Raw genomic sequence first — 16,763 nt, forward strand, 5'->3', positions numbered from 1 at the left:
GGTCCTGTGTCACAGCAGGGAGATGGACCGAGCTGTTCCTGAGATCTGCTCCAAATCTGCGCTCCTGCAGTTATCTGGTCCTAAGGCTTCCCAAATCCTTTCATGTCAATTTTTATCAACACAACTGTTTGAGTTTTAAGTGGATAATCCGCTCATCCCTGCCAAGCCAAGTAGCACATTTCAGAGAGTTACAGGCCCCTCGTTTGTGAGTTTTTAAGACTGGCAGGTTCGTGTACTTTCTGAATAAGCAGGGTGGCAGAGACAGACAGCACTGTGACACGAGGGCACTGCCAGCAACAAGCTCCACAGCTCACCTCACACAATTTACATTTCCCTACAAAATTTGGGTGCTGCTCCAGGTAGCCAGAGCACCCACTATCACCACCTGCCAGGAGCCAAGGCTTTGCAAAAGGAAGGGATCCTGAGGTGGCTGGGAGGTTGCACATGCTCACAGGTGACAGGCAAACATGAATCTGGAACAGAGCTGATAAATCCTCTGCACAGACAGCATGGTTTTCCATTTCACCTTTGCAAGCTCCAGTAGACCGCCTCTCACATACAGTATAAAGGAGTCTGCATTTTGGGGAGGATCACTGCAGATGAGCTGGGGATCTGGAGCTCCCATGAGAGTCAATAGCAATAGCAGGCACTTGGCTTCTCTGGAAATGGACGGCGTTTTACCTTTCCTCTCTTAATGGCTAGAAGTTAAGAGGGAAACCAAGAGGACAGTCCTTCCACCTCCAAAGTGCATTTACAACCTGATGGACAGGTAACAGACAGAGAGGAGTGCCAGCCCCCAGGTGCTGGCAGAGGAGGTGCCGCAGCCATCGCCGCCAGCAGTCCTGCCATGGCGGGGGGCGGGGAGGAAGGGCATGCTGCCCACCCGCCCCAGGATTTCTCAGGCTGTGTCCCATTGCTGCTGTTAGCAACCCGGCCTCTGGGCCAGCACGGCCATAGACCTATTGGGCCCATCCTGCAGCTTCTTCTAACCATGATAGATCTGTTCTAAAAACACATTTCCTCTTTACAGAACTGTTTAGTGGTTCTGAGTAATTATTCCCTGTGATATTATTTTCCATAGTTTTAAGAGCCAGTGATTTATTTTACTGCTGTCCATCTATTAGATTTTCATCTCCTCGGGAACACAAGCACTGAGAAAGGAGATGGTGCAGACTCCCTGTGATTGTACATGAAGCATCGGCAATAAAAACTTGCAGCAAGTTTTCATTTTCTGCTTTCTTGAGCTAAGTTTCTGGAGAACCGACATCCATTTGTCAAAAGGCATTATTATGAAGCGATACCTATGAGCGCTGATATTGACTTACTGTCTCTGTGAAATTTCTTCTCATCTCTTTCCAACAGAGCCGAACACAAAGCTGGCACCGTCTCCAGGGAGCAATTCAAATAAACTTTTAAGCTAGTACCAATGCCCAACGCACCTCCTTCCAGGACTGGCAAGACTTCAAGAAACTCTCTGGGAAGAGCTGTGCAAGTGCTGCTATGGAGAGCTGTGAGATGCACTCCCCTCTGATCCAGAGGGGACGATGCTCTGGGGGCTGTCATACGATGTCTGGGCGGTGGTCACCCAGGGGATGAGTTATCGCTTTCACCCACGCACAGATCTCCCAGGAAACAGCAAAACACCCTCTGCAGCACAAAAACATCCTCTAAATTAAGAAATTGAGCTGAAAAAGGGACATAGCAGCCAAAGCAGGAGATTACACAGCAGAGGGCAGGGCTGGTTCACAGCACACAGGTGTGTATTTCCCCCCTTTTTCTATCCAGCAGAGGAACTCAATGCCTTGACAGAGGAACAGAAAGCCTAGAGTGGGGCAAACCTAAGTTTGCCATCTGCTCCAGGCAGGCCAGGCTAATTTGGGTGTGAAAAGCCCTGTGCCTCCTGCCACATCCTTCACACGCGCAGTGCAGGTAGGCTGCTGTCCCTGGCAGGCAGTGGTGAGGAGCCAGCGCACCCAGAGCCTGTATTATGGAAATGGCAGTCTGTGATCATAGGCAGCCTCCTACCACAGGGGCAGAAAAAGTTTTGGCCGTCTTTTTCCCTTGTCATCTCTGCCTGCCATTATCCCTCCTTGTGCTGGAATAAGGAGGTCAGCCAGACCCACACAATTAGAGGAAATTGTATAAGGTTGACCTTGTACCCTGCCAGGTCCTTTCAAGCGTGGGCAGTCTTTATCAGTAGCAGCATAGAAAATACAGAAGAGATGTGCTTATAGGTGGGAGAATGGGATTGTTAAGACATTTTTTCCCCTCACTCTCCGCAAACTAAGATAGTACCTCTGCCACTTGGGTGAACTTAGGTTATTCCCACTCATATCTGGCAGCCCATGGTTTCTTCCTTCATCTTGACTTCTGCTATTTTCATTCTGTGATGTCTGTACTTTTGCACTATTGGGAGTGGATTGTGTGTGGATCACTAACTTTTGGACAGGTCAGCTATCTCAGCCTGAGCAGCACTAGATGGATACTAATAAGAGGAAACGAATACATCAAAGAAAGTTCTCTCTTTTTCTCCTCATATCCCTCTCCCAGGCACGCTGCTTTCTTCTGCTCTTGTTGTTGCTGCCCTTTCTCGCTCTGCGTTTATGCTCTGATTTCTGCAGATGGTGCTGTACCAAGAAGAGGTGAAGATTGACTTTTTAGGTCTGCTGGAACTACACGAATGAGCCTGCGTGGAGCCTCCCCTTCAAAAGGGACGATGTAAAAGAGAGAATGGATGCTACAAATCACGCACAAAATTTAACAAAACAATTAGAGCCGTGGCTGTTAAGAGAGAAGTGACAGCGCTGTAGGGAATGCATCGGCAGAGTGTGGAAGTGGCTGTTTGAAGGAAAGATCTAAACCCCGGAGTGCACAGAGGCCTCCACTCCAATTAAGTCATTTGACAGCTGGACTTGGCTGTAGCTAATATTTGGCCCAGATGGATCTAGATAAGTGTACTGTGGTTGTCACTTCCTTGGCAGAAGATTAGATGCAGGAGCCCTGTAAGAGCTGAGCAAACACCCCTTCATTTTCTACAGCTTTAGGAGACCCAAGAATGGAAGCCTAGGGGGCCGCTGTGGTTGCTATAATAGTTTTTCTGAGGACATTGTCCAAACGTAAGATCAGTGTCCCTTTATTTGTAACTGGTGGAAGCTGGTACAGGGCATGACTGTCCATTATGTCCATAACAATTGTATACTTGCCCTACCTGCCAAGAGACTGTACGTAACTCAACCCAGTGAGTGGGTCATACAGAAGTGTCAGGGACCAGAGTCTCTCTGGCCACACCAATCGCAGCTGGAGATGTGCATGTGTCTCAGCTGCATTGGTGTAGCTGTCTCTGGGGGCCTAATTTGGCCAGCAAAATCTTTGCTACCGATGGCAATCCTTGAAAAGGAATTGCTCCAGCCCTTATAAGTGCTGGGCTGGCTCATGACAGCTACAGTTAGGAAAAAACATCCCTTCACCAGTAAAAGAAGTAAATCGGATTTGGAATCAGCAGCATACAATTAACCTGGATTCCCAGAACACTGTTTCTACATCATTGACACTTTGAGGAAAAGCAAGTATCTTACAGGGCAGAAGGACTGCACTGGGTGAGAACTCCTGTTTTTGTTGCACTGGCAGATTACAGGAGACCAGGCTCTGAAGTTGAGAAATTTGGTGGTTTGGACCTGTGAATTCAAATCCAGGCCCTGGGAGCTTTGTGGACGTCTACTTGCATTGGGACTCAGGATATGTTCCCAAAGCAGTTTGGGTTACCTTCTTTGGAAATACATGAAGCCAAAAATTCCCCACGTGGCAAAGGTCTGCAGGCCACCAACCATTTGGTATGGCCTGCAGAACATGGTGGAAAACCTGCTGATTTCCAGCAGCAGGGTCAGTTTGTGGGGTACTTAAGGAAGCACAGAACACTTGCCTAACCCCTTGCTGATCTCCTCCTCCTGGCTTTTTCCTTTTCTTCCCCAATTTAAGCATCAGCCATAAGAACAGTGGTGTGGCACAAGCAATAGGGATACACGAACTCCACCCAGTCCAACCCGAAGTGCTCACCCTGCCTTGGCCACATTTATTAAGAGGCCTGGGCATACCAAGCAGTTGCTGGAGGTGCCATGCTCTGCAAACGAGCCCTGAGACATGGCCCACATCAGAGGTCTTCCCAAGCTGGTGATTAAACACAGCAGAGAGAAGCAAACCAGAACTGCATGACAAAACGGCTTTGCAATTTGTCACTACAGCAATGGTGCGAGCTTGGGTATGCAGACCAGGCTGCCTGATACCAGCCTCAAGGCACTCTGGGCAGATAATGTGTGCAACAGGTTCTTGAAAGTCACAAACTTTCAGAAATAGCTTTCAAATCTGTTTTCAAAAATGGTAAGCCCTTATTAAACTAATTCTTCTAATTAATTAAGCATCATCTGTATTATTTTAGCAAACAAGTGAGTGCAGAAACACTGAGGTTCAGTGACCAGTTGCTTCCTAGACTCCTTTATGCATTGGCTATTTGTTTAAAGCTGTTTGAATGGCCATACGTGCCTGTGCTAAGTAAAACGGAACAATCCTTCCATTAGTGCAACTTGGAGATGACATCTCACTTGTGGTTTCTGTTTTTCAGACGCATTAATAACTACAGCCCATATTAAATCCCAGGCTCAAGGACTTGCTCCAGGTCTGGTTATCAACAAGCGGATAGGAAGCTCTGCCGACTCTTGCCATGCCAGCCTGACCCCCACGCATGGAGGCAGCGGGAAATGCACCCAGGGCTGGTCCATACAGCCCTGTGTCCCTGGGGCACTGCTGGGGACGGGAGCCAGCTGCCTGCTGAGGCAAGCTCAAGCGTCTCCTCCCAGGGCTGCACGTCACCCTACAGACATGCACTTCAGCAGGCTGTGTGTATATCATTCTATATACTTGTGTCAAATGCATGCGTGACCTGCAGCAGCGCAGGCTGGCAGGGGCATGGCACAGGTCAGGGCGCCGCTGCGCTCCCAAGGAGGGTGCTGCCAGCGTGTCCCGGGGCTGTACGCTGGTACATCCCGAAACCTTGTGCCCGTGCTGAGGTTGGCCAAGCAGCCAGTCACCAGCTCGTGCTGCAGCCACCTGCCATCACCCACTTCAGCACAACAGCCCAGCAGCCCCAGCCTTCGCTCTGTGCTCTTGGTTCACGTTTGGGTTTCCAAATACATGTTTCATGCAGTATTTCAAAGACTAAACACCAGTGACCTCTGACACTGCTTGTTTTTAAAACTCCATTCAATATTTGTATGTGGGGCTGTATTTTCCCTGGTGGTTGTACTGAGAAATTATGGTAGATTTAAGTTTTTCCAACATAATTATTTTCCTGCATGTTTTCTGCTAGCTGAAAAGTAGTACTTGGGGAAAAAAGGAACAACAACCAAAAAAAAAAACAAAATCCTAAACACACATGGTCAGGAAACATCTTCCCACATGGCAGGGTGGTCCTACCTTGTGTTGAGGAGCTCACAGCTGCCCACCCACAGCAGATGTCTCAGCCCAACCATCCTCCTTTGGTCAGGATCTAACACTACTATTGCACCAAGTGTGAAATTAGGATACCACAGTTTGCTGAAGAAGGTGATGCCCAGCTTTGTCAACAGCACTGGTGGAAATGTTTCCACCTCCAAAATTTTTCTGTGCACATCAACCCTTTCTTGCCCAACACAGGGAGGTCGATGCTGTTTTCCAAACACCTCTGGGGAGACGTGAGGCAGGTAGAGATGAACAACCTGAAATGATTTTGGTGCAGGTGCCAGGGAGACCTTACAAGGACTGGACCTCGGATGAAGAACCACCTCTGATCCCAGCAGTACCCGCAGGAAACATGGCCGGCCTTGGCTGTCACTGTGCCACCAGGGCAGGCTGCTGGCCAGCATAGTCCCTCATTGCCCAGGCAGAGACAAGCCAAAACTGATGAAAACTACTAACCCAGACCACTTTGCCCCAAAGCAGCATGAGAACACTCATATGTTCCCATATGCCACTGGGGACCCTCTGGGGGAGGGAATGGACATCGAGGAGTGGGAACATCTTCCCCACTGCAGAGAGATGTCACCTGGGATTTGTCCCCATCCTACTGAGCCATAGCTCACCATTTCCAGCAGTGATTTTTGGAGGAATTGGCTGTCTTGGGACTGCCCATAGCAAGCCCCCACATCCTGCCGAGCCCCCATAGCAGCACAGCCCTCCCACCAGCCCGCGCTCGGCCACCCCCACGTCTCCAAGCTCTCCCTGTTTGCTAACATCCCCATTAGCTGGTAATGACTAACATTTAGAAAACATATTTCCTCCCACATGGTTCCAAAGGGGTTTGCAAACTGAGCGACAGAGCTCGGCGCAGGGACTGCTCTGCTCTCTGGGGCGAAGCGCCGCAGTGGCTCCAGGGTGCACACAGCCCAGGAGAAGCCCCATGCACCAGCACCGTTGTGGGACAGTGGTGATGCCAGCAAGGGGCTTGGCACTGGGGATAGATTCCTGCATGCAGAGCCGTCCTTGCAGGGTAGGTAGCCCCCAAATCAGGCCAGCATCTCCCAGGCATCAGTGGTCTTGGTGTCCCCAAGCAGCACTGCATCCCGGCCTGGTTGGCGCCTGGTGGGCAAAAGGTGCTCAGGGACCACCAGCACCATGGGGAGCTTTGCACCACTGGCACCCGCTGCCCCACACCTGCTGTGGGGGCCAGGAAAGCCGGCAAGACAACAACCGTGACAAACTTCTGCTACTTTCCTAATTTTCTAAATGTCCAGCCATTAAGAGTTTATTTCAAATTCCTTGCCACGAAGTCATTACGCATTCAGGTGGAGAGGAAAGTGAGCTCCGCAGGAGGCTGACAGTAATTCTGCATTAGTTAAGCATTAGCTGACAGATGTACAAAGCAAAGCCATTACTCCCGTCAGCCGCTCTGCCCTGACTCCTGTCCCTATTGTGGGGCTCCTCCAACCAACAGCTCCAGAGCACTACATAAACACAGGGACGAAAGCCTGGCAAGAGGGGGGGGTCAGTCATAATTAGAGGTGAATCAAAGTGGAGGGAAGGATTTTGTCTGGAACAGTTTGGCAAAGTGTTACCGTTGCCTTTATTTATTTCAGTGCTTTTCTGTCTGAGCAGTGTCGCAGATACAAACCTTTCTGAATGCACGCAGGCCATTTAGAGTGGGTATGCCAGAAGTAATGCTTACACAGACTTCAGGTTGCTAAATATTAAACAAATCTGAATTTATTTGAAATTCAGCCCATTAGTAATGATACTGAAAACCGCAAGAACTCCCTAGAAAATTTGGCCTCCAAATAGCTTTGACTAAATCACTTACTACATACTAATCACCAAGTACTATTAATAGGAAGAGGAATACATGAAAAGATCACTGGGTACAGCCAGGATCCAGAATTGTATAAAAGATCAATGCTGCTTTTCTGCAGAGTAAACTTTAAAAAACATTAAATACATAGAAAGCAATGCAAATTACAGTTCCCTATGATTACTGTTGTTGGGTGCAAAATCAAAGATACATGGAGGAAATAATTAATTCTCTGTAGCATTTCTGTACCCCTTCATTATCAACCTGACTGAGCCTTGCCCAAGCCTGAGCACTGTCCCATCACCAAAGACCGAGACCCCACAGTTAAGAAACATGCTCAGGGCTATCAGAAAGAAATTTCCAGTGCAGTAGAAAATCAAACTGGTGTCTCAGACAAGTCCTTGTCTGACAGGTGGACCAAGCCTCAGACAAGTCCTTCCTATTGCACACTATTTAGTGCAAAACTACAACCAGAAATCTAAATAGCATGTTATAAAGTGCCTAAACATACAGTAAGACAAAAAACCCCCACAGCCCTCTATTCTTGCTGTTTACCGGATGACATACATGTTACAAGCTTTTGCACAAGCAAGTGCCAAGATACAGTGGGAACAGGACCCACACTTCCTGTGTATCAGTCTGTGTGAGGTCCCCTGCAAGCACAGAAAATAAGGTTCGGGAAGAATTAAAATTTACCACTCTATGATCCTGATGAGACTCAGCTGAATACTTATTGTCAAACATCTGAACAAGATCTGTTGAAGTTTCAGTGCAATTAATTCCTCCCAGTACCAGTGCTTGCTAATTCTGCCTCCAATACCGTCCCTGCTGTGCAGTTTCAGTCCTTTCCCTCTCTGTGGACGGACAGTGTCAGCAGTGAAGATGTTTCCCTTTAACACACCTCAGAATAGCTTTTGTCTGCTTTTAGTTTCTTCCACAAATGGGCCACACGACAAGAGGGAAGCAAGGGTGGCCGGCGCAGCACCACGAGCGGGTGGTGCCTCCATGGCTGTGTGTGCCTGACCCCCCCAACAGCGCTGGGCTGCCTGCAGGGCTGCTTTGCGGGTGCTCTGCCCCAAGTCCAGCAGCTCAAGCCAAAACAAACTCTTTCTGTGAACTAAACTAATAGCAGAGGAGAAAAGAACAGCGAATTTTGAGAACGAGGAACCTCCTATTGTATCTCTTCAGTTTTAAGTTTAAATCTAATTCACAGATGAAAGACCCTATAAGCCCATTGTTCCCTTTAGGATCCCCATGGAAAGGCACAGAACAAAGCTCACACCTGCCTGACTTTTTAATGGTCCTGCAGTGCTTCTTGCCCAACACACGAAGCCTGTCTTACCTTCTCTCTCTCCCACCTTTAACTACTTGGACATTACCCACCTTTTAATGCCTGGCTTCATATTTTATTGCCCTGTACCACTTTCTGTTAAACCATCCTTTATCATTTCCCTCCTGCCTGTTAGATGCTCCCCCTTAATAAATTATTAAAGCATATATTTAGATCACAGAAGCAGAGAAATTAGATTACATTGATCCACGGCAATTTGCTCCCACACTGTTTCTTCATGAAACAACATCCCTGCTTCGTTCATGTTGGACCTCGACACTAAACTTTCACCTCCAACATTTTCATCAGCTCAGCATGTGGCTAACCTGGGAGCCAGGGCAGGCACAAGGCAGGGGACACCCTATATGGTGGGGATGCTCAGGGGCTGGCATGGCCATGTCCCCACTGGGTGGCTGCTTTGCAGGACGAAAGGAGTCCCCCACAGAGGAGGTTATGAAACATAGGAAGGGGTATTTCCTCCTCCTTGCATTCCCTTTCTCTTTGGCAGCATTTTTCTTAAAGAATAGACCAGACAGACTTTGAATTAATTTCAAGAGTTTCCTGAAATACCAATGTCTGCGTACAGCCCTGCACGCTGGCACGGGTGGCTGCGGTACCTCCCAGGGACAGCGCGTTGCCACAGGCCTGTGATGGTGGTGGCATAACCACGTCCCATGGCACTGCGGTGGGGAGAGGCAGTCGTGGAAGGGACTCCCAAATGCAAATGTACTGGGACGAGATTGTAAGGGAACTTCTATCCATTTTTATCCATAGGCAAAAAAATTTTAATCCCCACCTCCCCCAAACCCTCCCAAACATGGTCTTTCTCCAAAACACTCCAGTTATCTCATCTTGCTGTGTCACTTAGACACAACAATTTAATTTCAAATGGAAACCAGCAAAACCACCAGAGAAGTGTCACCTGCAGGGTACCACAGATAAACACTACCAGTACTAAAACCAGGCTGTGCCTCCGGGGAACTCATCCCATGGGGAAAGGCTGGGACTGGCAGGCACGTTGGAGCGACCACTGGGCCCCCCCGGCTCTTTCTGCACTGGACAGGGGCCCGCACAGGCTCTGAGGAGCACAGCTCAGTGCAGCGCCGGCTCCCAAGTGGGGCACTGCCCCGCTGCCTAATTGCAGATGACGTGCAACACATGCAAAAACCGCTAAGCTTAAACAACTTGCCTCTGTGGGGGAATTCATCTGGATCCAGCTCGGTGTATTCAAAGCAGAATAGCTATTTCTGACCAACCGAATCCATTATCAACCTTATTCCAAGCTCTAAAATTAGCCCAGGCTGAAAGTACAGATGAAGACTAACATTAATCAGGTAACTCGGTTTGTGCCTAAGCACAAGAGGTGACTTTGCACACCAGTGGGACAGAGGATTGTTTTCCACAGGGAAAAACTATTCCACTTCTGAGAGGATGCAGTTTCCCAGGGCAGACAGACCCAGGATGCTAGCACGAGGCGCCCTGCTCTGCCCAGGCCAGCACGCAGCATACCCACAGCACAGGAAGGTCCTGCCTTCGCGGGACTGTGGTGCCAGGTCTCCACCCTTTGCAAGGAGGATGCTGGATGTGTCAACCTCCCCAGCAGCCTGGTGCACCCCTCAGCCAGGTGACCTCCCAGCCACAGCCATGTTCCACCCTGTGGAAAAAGGAGCAGGTATTTTTCTAAAACTTCTCAGTTCCCCAAAAAGATATTAAAAGGGATCAGTTTCATCATCAAAATCGGCAAGAATAATCACACAACTGTACAAAATAGCAGCAGCCAGGGCACCTCCCTTTCAGAGAGTCCAGCACCATGTGGCTGGCTGCCCCACATGGCACTCATGCTGCAGAGCCTGCTAACACTAACGTTGTTAAATTCTCACATCGAAAAAAGAAACAGAACTCTTTCCTTCAGAGTCTCATTTGAGGCTTGCGGGCAAAGAGTTTTCAAGCCTGCTTTGCCACTGAGGGAAGGCAGGAGAGAGCCCAATGTGCAAAGGGGGCTTTTCTATCTCTGGGAAGTATGGAAAAAGCCAGCTGTTGAAGTGCTGTTGCGTTTATCAGATCTTTCAGTAGCGTATTTGGAGATTCTTAACAGATGAGCCAGCCTGTGTTCACTATGTGTTATCCTAGCAAATCAAAGTAACACACAATTTTCTACAAGTTCTATAATGTCTAGCTGGGCGCAGTGCTTTCTGCACAGGAGGTGTTGTGCTCCCAGATATCTGCCTCTCGGTCCCACTGTCCCTGAACACTGGGGTCACCCCTCCGGGGCAGGCTGGGGTGGTGGGCAGAGGCAGGGGTGTTTGTTTCTCATTTTGGAGCATTTTTGTTTGCTTGTTTTTAAAACTCTGAGGCAGCTGGCAAAGAGCATTCCCCTTTCTGACCCCAACCCATTTCAGTGTTTGAATGGAAGTTTCCACCTTTTTAACCAAATTTTTATTTTCATTACACATTCTCTTATAAACACTCCAGGTAGGAAGCAGAACAAAGAAACTGCAAGGAAATCCAGAAGCAACTTTCTGCCCCTCTCCTCCCCAGTTCAGCTATGCAAGCTTTCAGAACAGAGATGGAGCACAGGTGCAGAGACAGACCACCTTTGATTTTCCCCAGACAAAGCAACTTTAAATCGAAACTCCAGTTTTCCTCAAGTGAGGGCTGGTGATCTGCCCAGCCTGGTGGCGGCCGAGCAGGGGTGCGGGCTGGCCCGGGAGCGCAGTCCCCGCGACGCTGCTCCCCTGGGCCCCGCCGGAAGGCTGCGGGCCCCGTCCAGCTCCTGCCCGTCGCTTTCTTTCCCATTCAGCTCTCCCGCTCCTTTCTGTTCTTCCCTTAATCGTCTGCCAGAACAGGCTTCGTACTGCATGGATAAACACGCTGTACAATGTGGTACTTACACTGACCGGTGTCACTGAAATGATCAGCAACTCCTAGCATATTTTTCTGACATAAACATCCCGACCTAGCTGAGCAAGAGACGCATTACTTTAATTCACCCTCTCGCTTTTTCCCCCTCCTTTCTCTTTTTGAGAGCTTCCGGCAGCAAACGCCGACCCGCAGCGCCAGGGTCCCGCAGACCCCCCCTTCCCTGCTCGCACGGCTCCAGCCGAGCCTGCCCTTCCAGCCCCCCCGACACCTTCTCACGGGCCTGACGGGAAATTCAAGATTTTAACACGCGCGACCCGAACCCCCGCCGGCGGCCGCGCCCGCCCCCCCCCCGGCCCGGGGCCGCGCAGGGGAAGGCTCCGCCCCGCCCCGCCCCGCCGCGCGCTCCCCGGTGCGCCGCTGCCCCCTGGCGGCCAGAGGCGGCAGCAGCGCGGCGCGCCCCGCGGGACAGGACGGCTCTGCGAGGACACGGGCGGGCCCCGGGCTTCACCCGCGGTACCTGTCCCCACCAGCAACCGCTGAGGCAGCTCAGCTTCTCTGGGCTTCCTCAAACCCCTGAGGTAAAGCCGAGCCCAACCGGGTGCGGCTCCAGCCTGGGAACGCCTACCAAACACTTGGAAAATAACCCTCAAGCTTCCCGCTTGTCCTGACGAGCCACTCACCTCTCCCGTTGGAGAGTCACCTTTCCTAACCCTCACTGCCCCTTCCCACAAAGCTGGAAAACTCCTACCGGGGCCCCGCGAGCGGGTCAGCGAGAGGAAGCACAGCACAGAGAGGTACATTTGTGGGTGAACAACTCAAAAGAGTCACAGAGCACAGTTTGGTGTACAAAGGGCTATTTCCCCCTTCCCTCACACCTTACATCACTGCTCTAGGACTCAAGCCACGTGGCACCACTTCGAAGGAAATGCTCAGTGCTGGAGAAAGCAAAGGCACTAAGGAACCGCTCAGCAACCTCAGCAGAGGTGCGACAACCCCGAGAGGAAAGGCAGGAGCTGCAGGCAGAGGCACTAGCCGTGACTGCTAACCAGTGGCAGGGGTAGTTAACAACACCACCTCAGCTAGCACCAGGGATGTAAGCCCAGAATCAGTTAGATTATCTACTCTGCCCATCATCCAGATGACTTCTCTAAAGCAACCCTTGGAGCTCTAAACTGTAGAAAAAGCCTCAGAGAAACCAACATATCAACAGTGGTTTCAGCAAGTCCCTACAAGGACAGAAGAAAAAAAGGAAAGAAAAAAAAGTTGTTGATTCAATGGGTAAACTCCTGGAACTTGGGGCACATTACATCCTTGTCAGCAAGGGTAGAAATCTTCCCAGTTATTAAGTGTCTTTCCTCTGCTGAGGTACCTGGACACTCATATCACATCCAATCATCTTTTTGTGAGAAAAATCAATCTCTTAAAACTTAACAGCATGAGGCTTGTTTTCACAGCCATGGCTCGTTTCTGTGGTCTCTAATAGGCTCCCAATGTATCTCCAAATCCTCCCTAAAATAGACACAAAACAGTCAATTCTAGTATTTTCTTCTTCAAAAACAGCACCAGTAAAAGTGTTCTCCCTTCTGCTAATGGAACCAAAAGAAAAAGAAGCCATGCAAGGACTGTATTTATTTCTTTCACTGCAGCACAGCACTAAGTCTTCCAGCTGCAGCTCCAAAGCACCATCTCCCATCTGAAACACAACTTGCCTTCTTTGTACCCAGATGTGCAGCAAGAGCCAGCTCTTGCCCGTGGCTGCGTCTGCTGATTGAGTCCACTTAGCCAACTGAGTCAGATAGAAACAAAGTCTTTGTTATTTACTACCTTGCTGCTTCACTGTTTGAAAGTTTCGCCAGAAAAAGGGTTTCTATCACTTAGAAGTGCTCAGTCTATGGCACACAGGCTGTGTGCTTAGCTTGACAAACCAACTCATCCTGCCCACAGCCTGTCTCTGCATCCAACCTTTCCACACAGTTGTCAGTAGCAGGAATTTCAGTAGGATTTAACCCAAGAGCCTAACTGCTTACAGTGGAAGATGAAGAGGACTGAAACCTCACAGCTTCCACGAGAAAGAAGCTATCTGCTGTTGCAATTTCAGTGTAGCTCACAAGAGGCAGCAGATACATTTCCAAGAAGTGTTTCTACTTCCATTCATCCTATTCACATTATGTCTCTTGCTTCAACGCATCTAATTAGTTTACACAAATTACACACTCTTCCCTCCAAAAGTCAGAGACGAGACCCAAGCAGACGTTACTAAACTGTTCCACAGCTGGTTTGCACTGAACTGCACAGGAAATTGCCACTGAATAAAGTAAAGCAATACTGCTACTAAGTAAAGCAATACAATGATGCTTCTGTTTGCTTTTCATATCCTAGGAAGCCTCACAAAGCTTTATGGATGCAGAACAAAGTGTGCAGACGTTAGGACACGTCTGAGTTGAAGGGGTATGGTCCACCACGAGGTCTCTCCAACACCCATGTGTGTAGTACGGCGCACTCTCTGATGACAGGATTGTGTATTTAAAAGACACATCACTTCTCTAATGGAGTGACTATCTATTTGATAAGGAGCAATACTTAATGTTATTTACCATCAGGGTTTTGTTGGTTTGGTGGGGTTTTTTTGGTTGTTTGGGGTTTTTTTGTTTTTGTTTGGTTTTTTATGATAGGGAGTGTACCTAAGGGAGTGCCTTCAGTTATCACCCAGCATTTAGCACACACTGCACACAGCCTCCTGTTTCCTCCAACTTCTCTCTGACATTTGTGCCTTGTCACTGAGGTGAAGAGTCAGAGGATTTGGCGTACCTATTGCCAGCATACTAAATTGGATACTCAGAATAAAGAAATCCTTACACAAACAGGACCCAATTCTTACATGGTTTACCTAAAGTTACATGGAAAAGCTGTGACAGGCAGGAAACTCCAGGAAGAGCATCGTGATTTTTGTGATCTCTCAGCTCTCAGGCTTAACACAGCCTTAGAGAATTAGAGACTGTTGCCAATTTTTATCTACAAGGAGCCTTCCAACTTCTGCAACACCCTCTGCCTTCATTACATAAGGCAGCTCTGATTTTAAAACACCCCACGTATATTGAGACAAACATCCTGTGCAAATAAGTGAACAAAAATCAAACACAACAGAAGCCAACCATAACTAAGGAATACAGCATAATCATTGTACACATCAAGGATGGGATTGAACTGGAACCTCAATTCAACATCTTCTAAATATTTGATACTGCAGCTTTAGCATTGTTAATGGAGCCCCAATACAGAAAACCAGCACTGAACACAGGTTACATACCTTAAATCAGTCAGAGCAACAATCAATTTAAATCAACATTTCTCAGTTATTTTGAGAGTCTAAGATTTACCCAGGAAATCAGGAATTACAATTACAGAGGATGCCAGAGTTTGTCAGTGAGCATTTCTGAATGATTAGTTCTCACTGAAAGGATATTAAGAAGCCAAGACATCAAAGTACCTTAAGTACTGTCAAGCCAACACTGTACATCATTCATAACAGACCTGAGAATGCAAATTTTCTTTCCTCTACACATTCCACTTACATCCCCAACAGTGTTACACCCCATTAAACACTCTAAAAGAATGATGAGGAAGAAAGTACCAAAGAGGAAAATACCCAATAAAATATGTACTTTTACAAACATCATCAGAAAGTTTACAACACACAAGTGAGCACAAAAGAAAGGATAAGGGCTTTAGGCTCACACCATTTATTCAGCCCACAGACCGAGGAAAACCAAGCACCACATAAATAACTTATTATCACAAGAGGAAACATCTTCTTGCCTGGTACCCACACAGCACTCATCCTTAGCAAAACTCCTTAAAACAAAAAAGCAAACTAGAAACATACCAAAGTATTTGTGTATGCCCAACCCTAAATATCACAGGTAACTACAAAAAACCACTGTGAGAAAGAATACAGAATTAGGAAACGCTTAAAAGAACTGTATCTAAAAACATTAAAATAGTTAATCATCGAGTTTCCATCATCATGCACTCAGACACTAAAGCAACAGCACTCAACTCAGCAATTAACAAGGCAAGCAATATTTGTATTTTTCAACAAGTCTGTTGCAAAGACCGAAGTTTACTGCCACTGTACCATGGTCAGGTCCCTAACCCCCAGCCTCCCTACTCACGCTTTGCATTTGGAGAACACTAGAAATCACCTTCATAAACCAATAACTTTTCTTTCTCAATCCCAAAGCTCATGGGAGTGCTTGAGGGGGACTGAGCAGACAGGTTTCCCCGAAGCCCATCCAGGATTCCGACCATGCCTGGAAACCACAAGGCACGGAAACAGCTAAGCCCACTGCGCTCAGGTTTTACACACAACCCAAGCAAAACTGCATAAATTGAAGCCTGCTCTTACAGTTTATAGATCACTTTAGACAAATGTATCATGAAGAAGCTCTTACCTGCAGTGGGGCCCTCCTCCTGACACAGACAGCAGCAGGCAGCCCTGCCAGGTGGAGCAGGTGAGCTGCCCACCCCTGGCACAAGGCTCACTTGCCCATCACTAGCTGCCAGCTGGTGAAGCAACAGAGTAAAAGAAACCACAGGCAAAGGGAGCAGTGAAATTTCCTCCCTGGTCCACAGTGGGTAGAGAGCACGCCACGCTCGTTTTGCCCATGGAAGTAAAAGGCAAAGCAAGGGCACTGTTTCCTCCCCCTCAGTTGGGCTGCAGCAGCTACTGGGCTCTCTGCAGCACTTTGATCTGCTCAGACAGGAGAACGGCTTCAGATGCCTCTTTGCCCTCCATGACTTGTGTTCAATTCCCAGGCTCCTGGTGAAGGGCTGGCAGCAAGAGCTGTTCCCCCCACAGCAGTTCAGACCAGCGTGGTACAGCCACCAGCCGGGGAGCTGGGCAGCCTCCTGCTCCCTTCGCCAGCGCTCCTCTTCCCGCCTCTGTCACGTTAGGTGCATGGCACCAGGGAAAGTACCAGACTGAAATGGAGCCATGGTGTTGGTACACTGCAAAAAGAAGATATATGCCCCAAAATACACATTTTAAATGAGGAAGTCACTTTCTCTTGCCTTGGTTAGTCAAACTTCGCCAGACCTCTGCAGAATGACTACAGCTGAACAACAACGTTTTCATTTACTCCAGATACAACATTTAAGTTCAAAAGCAGGTCAGAGTAGCACTGATGTTTGTCTGAAAAATACTTTAAATCCAAGTTTTCTGTCAGAAAAGTAAATCCAGCTAAAGATGTAAGAGCACAA

The sequence above is a fragment of the Strix aluco genome, chromosome 14 (genome assembly GCF_031877795.1).
Source record: "Strix aluco isolate bStrAlu1 chromosome 14, bStrAlu1.hap1, whole genome shotgun sequence".
NCBI classification, from domain to species: Eukaryota; Metazoa; Chordata; class Aves; order Strigiformes; family Strigidae; genus Strix; species Strix aluco.